Genomic DNA, 12286 nt, shown 5'->3' on the forward strand with positions numbered 1-12286 from the left:
TTACAGTTTATAATCGTTCTACATTATTTTTGGACATTGCTAATCTCTTCCTCTACCAACTTTATAAATTAAACTTTATCGAAGTTATGTGTGTATAGGAAAAAACATAGTAGACACAGGGTTTGCGATTTTCTCCAGTTCCCGGTACTAAATTCAGGGTCTTGAAGTATCCCCTTTGAATGAGGAGAGGAGGACTACTGTAATTATATTTTAGAAAATATTAAAAGTTAATGATTACATGACTAAAGATTCTGCAACATATACATTCAGAAAAATAAGAAATTATATTCCATTTATGATATCAAAGTGCATAAATGCATTCTACTGTCATGTGTAACTAATTAAAACAAAAAATTTAAATAAAAAAAGTTAAATAGAAGAAATATAGATAGGCCTTGTGGTTCCATTCATTGATGATCACTGTTAATATTGGTTGATTTTCTTTTTTAAATTTAAACACCCAATCCTGTAGACAGCCCTGACCTTTTGAGAATCTTGTGAAAATGGCAGTTTGCAGACAGAATGATTTGTGCATTTATAGGGACCAATAGGCAGCTACCCCAGGGAGAAAAGGTTATCTCAGAAAGGGAAGACTGGGGACAAGGAGCTGGGCAGAGTTGCTCTTCTCTGTGAAGCTGAACAGCTTGTGCTACACATGGAATCATGGCATGCCATTGCGTGCCTGCTCTTGCCAGTAGGCCAGATCCAAATACATGGCTGGGATTTTATGGCCCACTTCTAATTTTATTGCTACAGACCCAAGTTCATATTTAATTTTATTTCCCAGTTTATGTTTCCCAAAGTTTAGGAACTTTGAAACTTTTAATATCTCCTTATCACTTTGTACCATTTGAGGTGGAGGCAGGGGATCATTAGATTTGATGGAGACTGAAAATATAATGTTTAGAGACTTGATTGAAAACCCAAAGGAGTTTTGTGGAAAAGTGTTAGTTTGGGGGTGGGGGTGGGGCACTTTAACAATAATATCAATGCTATTTGTATGGAAAAGTTTCTTAGCCAGAAAACTGATTTGTAGAGCCCTTAGAACATAACCAATGGATTCTCACCTTCAGAGATCTTAAGTTCTGGGAAAAAAAGTCTTCAAATTTTATTTTACTTTACTTTTTATTGTCATGTTGGGGTTGGAACCCAGGGCTTCACACACACTAGGCAAGTACTCTACCAGTAAGCCACACCCTCAGCCCCTATATTTTTTACAAAAAGGCTTATTTTCAAGTGCAATAGAACACCATTCCTTGCTTGGCTCCTTGCTTCATCTGTAGCCTCATTGACTCCTCTTTCTCTATTTCGTTATATGGTTTCTCATTTTCTTTGGGCCTTCAAACTTGAAGTGAGTGAACCCTCAAGGTGCTTTTCTGTTTCTACATGTTATTTCTCTCGGAGAGGGTTTTTTTTTTTTTTTTTTTTTTACTTCCATGATTCAGCTGTTTCCTTTATCTGAATGTTTCCCCATCTTTAGCTCCATCCTTGACATCTCAGGGTTTGTCTAATTCCATATCCAATTGCAGAGAAAATTTGGACCCACACCCTTCTTGCCGTGTTCTCCATCTGGCCTCTTGGCCTTTGTTCTGGTTGTTGGTCAGCTTCATCCCCATACCCACTCAGGCTGTTCCCTGTATTTCATTTTTCCATACTCTGTTAGATATCAACTCACTACTTAGCTAGATTTCTGTGTAAGGCCTTTGCTGGCCACTATCATAATGATATTTCTCTTTCTAGTCATTCTCTTGCACTTATTAGTCAAGCCACTTATTTTATTAAGTCAGTAGATATTTGTTCTTAAACTGTTTTAATGGGTCATATCTTATCTCTCCAGCTGGATGGAAGTCTTTTAAGAGAGAGAAGGAGAGAGAAGAGAGAGAGAGAGAGAGAGAGAGAGAGAAATTTTTAATATTTATTTTTCAGTTTTTGGTGGATACAACATCTTTATTTTTATTTTTATGTGGTGCTGAGGATCGAACCCAGCGCCCCGAGCATGCCAGGTGAGTGCGTTACTGCTTGAGCCACATCCCTAGCCCCTTTTTCAAAGCACTTTACCTATATTAATGAATTGAATCTTATAATAAACCCATGAGGTAGGTATTATAATCTTTATTTTAGAGATGACAGAACAGACACAGAGGGGCTTAGTAACTTGCCCTGCATCCCACATTAAGTAGTAGAGCTGAGATTTTAACCTAGTTTGATTTTAACTTCTAGTTTCTGGCACTAGAAGTCTTTTTCTTGCCACCTCTGCAGCACCTAGAATGAACGCCATGTATGGAAAAGTCTATGTAATAAAGATGTGTTGAATGAACTTGAATTTGGGCTTTGGATATTAGAAGAAGGAAGAAATTGGGGAAAGAAGCAGCAAAAATTGGGGAGCAATAAGGTAAGCATCAGGGCTGATGGGTGAGGGTGGAGAGAAGGAGGGACAATGGCTTTGGCAACTGCTTTAGCAGTGGCATTCCTCAGCCCATCAGAGAGAAAGAGCAGCAGGTGTTCCTTTTCACATGTACCAGTGATGACAAAGACAGCCTGGCAGGCCACGTTCTGTAGATATAAATACAAGCTGATGGTTCCATTAGATGATTCACCGGATGAGTTAAGCTCCTGATTACCAGCTACTGTAGCTGAATTCAAACCAATAGGCTGTTTTCTCTGAAAGAAGCCTCTCTATTATCTCTGATCTTCTCCAAACAGTTGCCTGAGAGTTTTGCTCATCTTCACTAGTCTAGTGCCAAGCTGGAAGCTTATCACCCTGCAGGAGACACCCAGCCCATTCCCAGTCTTTCTGAGTCTTTGGACTTAGGCAATAGATGACAATCTCCTTCTAGCAGGTAGCCACTGCTCTGGAACATTCTGAGGGTCATACCCCTTCCCATTTTAGCGCTTATTTTGTATTCTATCTTATTCGTGAATTTCATGGTCTCCTAGGTGACATTTGCCTGTTTTCAGAGATGCTAAAAGACATGCCCCATTAATCCTCCCAAAAGACACATAAAGTCATTATAGGGCTTTGTTTTGTTTTGGTGCTGAGGGAATCTACGGCCTTGTGCATGCTATGCACTGAACTATATTACCAGACCCTGCAAGACTCCTTGAGAAATAAAGGCTAAACCCAAATGGAATACTCTTGCTATTCAAATGATGGGCAGTGTGAGACGGTATATAAAAATGTAGACTCTGAGTCCATAATGCTCAAGTTCAAATCTTGGCTCCCTTTCTTTGACCCTGGGCAAATCACCTTTTCTGTGCCTTAATTTCTTAATCTGTAAAATGAGGACAATATGGTATTTATAGATTTATTGAGAGAAATAAATGGTACTAAAACATATGAAACAATAAAAAATTGCATGAAGCTGGGCATGGTGGCACCCATCTGTAATACCAGCTATTCAGGAGCCTAAGGAAGGAGGAAAACAAGTTTGAGGCTAGCCTAGGCTGTCTCAAAATAAAATTAGAAGATAAAAGCATCTGGCATGTATTGAGGCCCTGGGTTTGATCCCCAGTACTTAAAAAAAAAAGTGCATGGTGTTCCATGAAGAGAAGATAGTAACTTATTTATTTATTTTGGTGGTGGTGGGGGGGTTGGTACCAGGGATTGAACTCAGGGGCACTCAACCACTGAGCCACATCTCCAGCCCTATTTTGTACAGGGTCTCACTTGAGTTGCTTAGTGCTTCACTTTTGCTGAGGCTGGCTTTGAACTTGCCATCCTCCTGCCTTGGCCTCCCGAGCTACTGGGATTACAAATATGTGCCGCCACGCCGGGCTAGTTATTATTGATGTTAAAGGAAGAGTGAGATGGGGAGGACTGAGCCAGTAGTGGTAGAACTCAGTATCAATACATATGCATCATAGCACAGGAAAGGGAACCTTTCTTTGATTCCTGATTCTCAGCATAGGAACTATGCTCTGCAGATGGCTTTACTTAAAGAAGTGCCAAACATTTTTTAGATGTTCATTTAAGAACATATTTATTTTTCTAAATATGCAATGCTTTCATATGGCCTTTTTAAAAGTATGAGGAGATGTTAGGGATATGAGTCAGAGGTAGACCACATGTATAGCATGGGTAAGGCCCTAGGTTCAACCCCTAGCACCCCCCTCCAAAACAACCTAAGAAATATGAAAAGATCTGTTGTGAAAAGCCCAAAATTCTTTCATTGAGCAAGTTCCCCCACCCCTGGGGAAAGCCACTGCTATTTGTTTCTATTTTATTCTTCCAAAGTTTCTTTATATGTACAAAACAAATATATCCTATTTTTTCCTTAAAAATAGAAAAAAAACAAAACATGGCTGGGTGCAGTGGTACATGCCTGTAATCCTAGTGGCTCGGGGCTGAGGCAGGAGGATCTCAAGTTCAAAGCCAGCCTCAGCAAAATTGAGGCACTAAGCAACTCAGTGAGATCCTGTCTCTAAATAAAATACAAAATAGGGCTGGGTTATGGTTCAGTGGTTGAGTGCCCCTGAGTTCAATCTCCAATACTGTTTTCCTTCAAAAACAAAAACAAAAACTACAATTTTAATATATTATGTACACACTATTTTTTTATTTATCTAAGAAGTGGCATGATTTTGATAATGGTAAAAGAAAATATGTACTAGCCTTCTAGACACAGGATTGTAAAGGTTTGATTCTGTCTCTGTTACTAAATTTCTGGAACATTCTGAGGATCCTATTCCCTGCCCTCTTAGTACTTGTTGGTATTCTATCCCATGTATGCATTTCTTGGTCTCCTAGGAGACGATTACTTGTTTCAGAGGCATGAACACAAAATCATTTAATTTTTTATACCTCTGATTCTTTTTTTGTTGCTGTTTTTGTAAACAATCACTTAATTTGGGGGGTTTTGGTTTCTTCACTTCACAGACTGGGAATGTAGCTCAGTGGTAGAGGATGTGCTTAGCAGGTAGAAGGCCCTTGGTTCCATCCCTAGCACTGCCACCAAAAAAATAAAGAAAAAAAAAGAAAGAAAGAAGATAAGTAGAGGCAAGAGGTATGCTTCCCCTACATGGAAGCATGTGCAGGTGGGTAAGATTTTGATGAGAACTTGAATTTTAAAATGTGGCTTTTGTGAGGCATAATAACTGGAATCAAAAACCAAAAATAAATAAATAAATAAATAAATAAATAAATAAATAAATAAATAAAATTGTCCAGAAAAATAGTGTGGGTGCTATCCTGGCTCTGCTTCACACAGGATGACTGGACTTAGGATAAGAAATGCTGTCAATTCACTCAAATAATCTTACTTAAAAAATAATCATAAAAATAAAATAGTCTAGATAGTCTCTTCAATGTACATGCATATGTACTCATTATAAACACATATCTACTATTTTGAGTTTTGCATCTTTTTCCATATACTAACATCCTCTATTTCACTTCCATCATTCTCTATGTCCTTACCATATATATTTATTTCCTAGGGCTGCAGCACTAAATCAAAAATTAATGGCTTAAAATAATAGACATTTGGGCTGGGGTTGTAGCTCATTGGTAGCGCACTTGCCTAGCATGTGTGAGGTGCTGGGTTTGATTCTCAGCACTGTATATAAATAAATAAAGTCTATTGACAACTAAAACAATATTAAAAGAAAAAAAAAACAGACATTTATTCTTCCACAGCTCTGGAGGCCAGAAATTCAAAACCAAGGTGTCTCTCACTGAAGGCTCTAGAGGAGAATCCTTCCTTGTTTCCTCCAGCTTCTGGTGGCTCTGTGTTCTTTGGCTTGGGTCAATATATTTCAGATCTCTGCCTCTATATTCATTCAGTTTTCTTCTGTTCTTTTATGTCTTCTTCTCTTTTTAAAGGAATCATGGTTTTGAATTGGACCCAAACTAATCCAACATGGTCTCATCTTGATATCCTTAATTAAATCCACAAAAACTCTTATTCCAAGTAATATTATATTGAGGTTTGGGGTAGACATATTTTTGGGGAGGGATTTATTTCAACCCACTAATCCATAGAAGTAACTTTCAGTTCTTTCCAACTTTTTGCTAATATGAACATAGCTCTAAACCGATAGCATATGAAAATACTATAAATCACTAAGTCCTGGGAAAACCAGTTAAGATGACAGTACTATTTTGTGGGGAAGGGGTATTTCTTGGGACAGTTTTCAAAAGTGGATTTACAACATTAATAGTGAAAGGAGTTTTTTTTTTTTTTTTTTTTTCTGTTCTTGTAATATACTGCCAGGGTGTGATCCAGAAAGATTAGATCATTTTGCAATACTCTATAGCAATATGTGAAATAACTGAAAGAAAAACAAAGGGAGACAATTTGACAAGTCACTTCAATATCTGATTGGAGAGAAATATTGAGAATGGTGAAAAATAAACTATACACCACGTATGTCAGAGAGAAGGAAAAACAATGACCTGACTGCCTTATCTTTCCTGTGTGCTACTTGATCCCACACAGACCTCTTGGTACTGTTTTCAGGGCTGGCAGCTGAAGAAGATGGTTACCTGAGTCTTAGATGAAGTGAGGGTAAGAGGTTAGGTTCTGGTGTCTAATCTACTTGAGCCAATTTGTGAAGGAGATAAGTTTTTTTCTTGGTCCCTGAACATTCTGTGCTTGGCAAGTCTGTCAAGTGCCTGAGCACATGGAGCTGGGAGTTAAGAGCAGATTAGTAATTTTCTTCTGCTGAGTTCTGTGTGAATGACTGGGGTCATTTTAAAGCCCTAGTCACCCTCCCCCCACCCTCCAGCAGGTTAACAGGAAGCAAAAGTTAAAATCTAAAGAATTTTAGAAAGTTGTAATTTCTGATATCAACCAGTTGGGAGGGGTGGGAACAGAGAAGAATCAGAGCCAGCAGGAAGATATAACCTTCTGTAACTTAAAACAAAACAACCCATCCCTCATCCCCTAAGGTTGGCTTTGATGGAGGAGAAGGGCCAGCTAAGACTGTGTGCTCCCATAGTTGTCCTGAGATTCATGTTTTCTTTGGTGATCTCTTGATTACTGATGCTGGATCCATGTATACGTCAAAAGGGAACTACTTTGTGATACTGTGACCAAAATATTTACCCTTTCCTTCCCTTAATGTCCTGTGATGTATACATCAGGACTCAAGGTTGGAATATTAACATTTAAATATGTGTATTCTTGGGGGCTGGGGATGTGGCTCAAGTGGTAGCGCTCTCATCTGGCAGGCGTGCGGCCAGGGTTCGATCCTCAGCACCACATACAAACAAAGATGTTGGGTCCGCCGAAAACTGAAAAATAAATATTAAAAAATCTCTCTCTCTCTCTCTTTAAAAAATAAATAAATAAATAAATATGTATATTCTTAAGGTGCTAGGGGATAACCAATTTAATTACATATGCCAAGTGCTTGAATCTAGATGATGGATGATAAGATATTATTTGCTCTCTGGAATTCACAGGCTAACCCCAGCAGTGTGGGTGCCTGGAAATTGATGGCTCTTCCTATGTCTTTTCCTTAGGGCTCCTAGGCTCCCTTTGCAGGGGGAACTCCATCTTTTATACCCTTCATCTGGCAGTACCATCCTAGATATTTGAACTCTCGAGGTCTAAGCTGAGAGAATAAAGAAGCCCTTTCTATCTAAGCTTTGCCCTTCCAGTTCTAGTTCATAGTAAATTATTAAATGTGAGTTCATCCTCTGCTGTCAGATCCCCAGGGTATAAACTCCTGCTCTGCCACTTATCAGTTGTATGATGAGGGGCAACAGTTAACATTTCTAAGCCTTAGATTCTTTTTTATTAGTTCAATATAGACATACATAATATTGGGAGTTCATTTTGACATATTTGTTCCAATTCAGTTCCAAGTACTTCCCCTTTTCCTCCCCACTTCCTTCTTCCTGCTCCCTTTCCTATACTGATCTTTTATTTATTTATAGATTTTTAAAATTGGTGCCTTGTGAATATAAATAAAGGTGAAATCACTGTGATATATTCATATATGTATACAGGAAAGTTTGGTCATATTCATTTTACTGTTCTTCCCTTTTTCCTTCCCACCTCCCTTCCCTTCCTCTATCCACTAATCTTCTATTTTCATGGGATACCCCCCACCTTTTTCTTTATTTTCCCTTATTTTGGTCTACACATATGAGAAAAAACATTCAACCCTTGACTTTCTGGGTTTGGCTTTTTCATTTAGTATGATATTCTCCAGTTCCATCTATTTGACACCAAATGCCATAATTTTGTTCTTCTTTAAGACAGAGTAAAACTCCATTGTGTATATATAGCATTTTCTTTATCCATTTGTCTGTTGATGGGCACCTAGGCTGTTTTATATATATATAAATATATATATATATAAATATATATATATATATATATATATATATATATATATAAAATAAATTGTGCTGCTATAGACATTGATATGGCTGAATCCCTATAGTACACTGATTTTAGATGTTTTGAGTTTATACTGAGGAGTGGAATAGTTGCATTGTATGGTGATTTCATTTCTAGTTGTTGTTGTTTTTTTTTTTTTTTGGAATCTCCATCCTGCTTTTTCAGAATAGATATACTAATTTGCAGTCCTACCAACAATGTATGAATATACCTTTTTCCCATATCCTTGCCAACATATATTATTATTTGTATTCTTGATAAAGCCTCAGATTCTTCATCCTAAAGTGAAGACAATAAACTTTTAATTTCAGAGGTTTTGTTGTGAGGAGTAGAAGAGAATGCACAGAAAATCCTTAGCATGACTTTTGGTATACAGAAGGTGATACAGAAGGTGCTCATATCAAGAAATTCTGTGTAATTATTATGCAAATGATACATGCTAAATATACATGTATTATGCTAAATACATAAATATTATGAAGACTCTTTTTCTTGGTAAATAATAGAAATTATCTTACCTTCTTATTCAAATGAATATGGCTCAAATTTTGGGGTCACCATTATAATTATTACATTGGATAGTATGACCTTACAGAACAAAAATTTATACAAGGAGAAATACATTCATACATCCTAACTGGATTTTAAAAAAAATATTTGTAACACTGGGGATTGAACCCACATTGCTAGGGAAACACTTTACCACCAGGGAAGCTACACCCTCAGTCTTATTATTATAAAGATTTGACTTATGCAATTATGAAGGCCAAGAAGCTATATGTTCTACAGTGAGCAGACTGGAGACTCAGAAGAGCTGATGGTGTAAGTACAAAGGCAAAAGAAGTCCAATGTCCTCGCTCCAACAGCCAGGCAGGAAGAAGTCCACTCCTATTCAGTCCTTTCATATAATTTTGTATTCAGTTGATTGGATGAGGCCCATTCACATGAAGGAATGCGATCTTCTTAATTTGGTGCACTGATTCAAAAGTTCATTTCATCCAGAAACACCCATACAGAAATCCCAGAAGAACATTTGATCAATGTTTGGGCACTCTGAGCCTCTGTTATATGGATACATAAAACTAAACATCAAGGGAATAAAAAATCATGTCCTTTTACTCTTCCAAACTTCTACTCAGGGAAAAAAGTGTAGGGTAGGGTGGGATGGGGGATATTTCAATAATAGATCTGGGATTTCACAAGTCAAATAATTTGAAGAAGGAGGGCTTAACAGAAAAGAGCTACATGTTTTTTAGGCCAAAGAATTGAAGGCCACTGTCTTAGTCTGCAAGGGCTGCCATAGAAAATACCACAGAATGGGCAGCTGAAACAACAGAAACTTAACTTTCTCATGTTTCTGTGGCTGGAAGTCCAAGATCAAGGTGCAGATAGGGCTGGTGTATCTTGAGGCCTCTTTCCTGGGTATGTAGATATTTGCCTTCTCTCTGTGTCCTCACATGACTTTTCATCTGTGTGAGCACACTCCTGATGTCTCTTCCTCTTCTTTTATGGATGTCAGTCTTTATGAGACCTTGTCTTTATGACTTCATTTAGTCTTTTAGGGCCTCATCCTCATTACTTCATTTAATTTCTTATTTTGGAGGTACTGGGGATTGAATGTGCTAGACAAGTGCTTTACCACTGAGCTACATCCCTAGCCTTTTTAATATTTTGAGATAGGGTTAAGTTGATGAAGCTGGCCTTGAACTTGTGATGTTCCTGCCTCAGTTTCCTGAGTCACTGGGATTATAGTTGTGCACCGACATATCAGGTACTTTTAAAAATCTTAATCATCTCTTGTAATCTTAAAGATTCCATCTTCAAATAATCACATTGGGGGTTAAGGCTTAACATATAAATTTGGGGTGTACAATTCAGTCTACAACTGGTAAACTTCTTTTTATCTCCTTGAAACCAAAAGATTCAGCTTTTATGGTGTAGTCATGGCTTACTCAAAACCCATTCAAGGTGTAGATAAGATGGTTTGATGATAATTTACTAAGTCCTCTATGTATCAGCAGGCAAATCATTATATTCTGGTACCCCTTCAGATGCAAAGATGATTAAACATGTGTCCTATCCTTAAGAAATGCATTAATTGGAAAATCTGTGAACAGTTGGTCAGCCAAACAAATTGTTATATGCATAAGGAAAAAAACTGTTTTTATTCTCTACTGGCCAGAGATAAGCGCCTCTTATGAGTGTCAGGAAAGTAAATATCATTTGTGCTTGGAGACTTGGAATCACTACATCCGGTCAAAGCAGCTCTATCAGCAGAGTAACAGAATTAGAAGCTGTTTTTGCTGAAAGTACCTTTGCTTGGCAGATGCCAATAGGTAACTAAAAGCAGGAAAATGCTTGGCATTTCTGTTTTTTTTTTTTTTTTTTTTTTTTGTATTTGTCTTTTTTATTACCTTAAAATTTGGGTCAGATTCCTGCTTAACACTGTATACAGTCATGTTAATCACTTAAAGAGTGTTCATCTGAAGCTGTTCATCTCCCTGCTTCCAGGCTAAAGACACCAAGATAAGAGTAATTAAAGTATTTTCAAGATTGGCAGGGACATTCATTTGCCAGCTTTTATAACATCCTGTTCTAGACCCCTTGGAATGGCATCTAGAAGTCTTCTGTTATTACTCTACAACTTCCAGGAACAATGGAACCTTGTAGGCAGATCAATGGTGAGACCACCCCCTCTCAGCAGGATTATTTGTTTCCTGGGAGCAGAATTGCCCTCTTTCCAGAATCATAGGTCTGATAGATAAAGGTCCTGAGCAGCAAGTGGAGATAGCTCCCTCAAATGATAAGAACTTACCTGGAGCTGTCTAGCGGAACCAGATCTGAAATAATGACCAATCAGACCACAGTTTGACCAAGACCGTTTGATCTTGGTCAAATCAGTACCCCAGAGACAGGACTGAGATGCTTGATCTCACCTCTCAACATGGCCATATTGATTATAGTTCCTTTCCTGCTTTTCATCATTATCTTTTCTGTTTGGATTTGAGGTAAGTGGTCAGACCTGTTCTTTTGGGGACCCCCCCCCAAGAGTTGTACCTCTGGCCCAGGACTCCCATAATGTCAATGTCTTCAGGAAAAAACAATATTGCTTGCAGTGACTTATTGGTCATCTGCATCTCAGTCCTGTCTCTGGATACTGATTTGACCAGATCAAACGGTCTTGGTCAAACTGTGGTCTGATTGGTCATTATTTCAGATCTGGTTCTGCTAGGTGGCTCCAGGTAAGTTCTTATCTCTTGAGGAGGCCATCTCCACTTGCTACTCAGGACCTTTATCAGACCCATGATTCTGAAGGAGGGCAATTCTGCGCCTAGGAAACAAATGGTCCTGCTGAGAGGGGGCTATTTCATCATCAATCTGCCTGCAAGGTTCCAGTTGCCTCAGGAATGTGGGAGGGGACAGAAGTTAGGTTACACCCTTCAGCATGAAGTGGCTCATGGTAGGGAATTTTGCAGTAAGACCAAGAAACAAGAACCATCCAACCACCCACTCAGTTTGGGGAGGCAAGGGGAAAGAAGAATGGGTTTGATGAAGTGACCAACATCTAAAGTGTACAGAGGGGCTCTTTAAGACCAAGTCCACTTCCTCGCATCTCTTCCCAACTAGAGGGCAAATAAATTCCCTTGCCCTTCAACATCATCTGTGGCCACAAAGAGGAGGTCCTACTATCCAGCAAAGAGGTAGCAGGAACCCTGTTATCTGGTATACTTAGGAAAGGTGAGAAGGGCATATTTGGTGCTTAAAAGTAGGAAGGTATCAGGTAGGAATGAATCAATTAGTTTTGAAAATAATAGTGTAGGGCTCCCCCACTATTGTGGATGTGGTAAAAATAGGAACATATATATTCTGGAGCACCTACTGTGTTACAGGAGCTGAATGCTTGTCATTTTGTTTAATTCTTCAATAACCAGGCG

Source organism: Urocitellus parryii, chromosome 5, assembly GCF_045843805.1.
Source record: "Urocitellus parryii isolate mUroPar1 chromosome 5, mUroPar1.hap1, whole genome shotgun sequence".
In the NCBI taxonomy this organism is placed as follows: domain Eukaryota; kingdom Metazoa; phylum Chordata; class Mammalia; order Rodentia; family Sciuridae; genus Urocitellus; species Urocitellus parryii.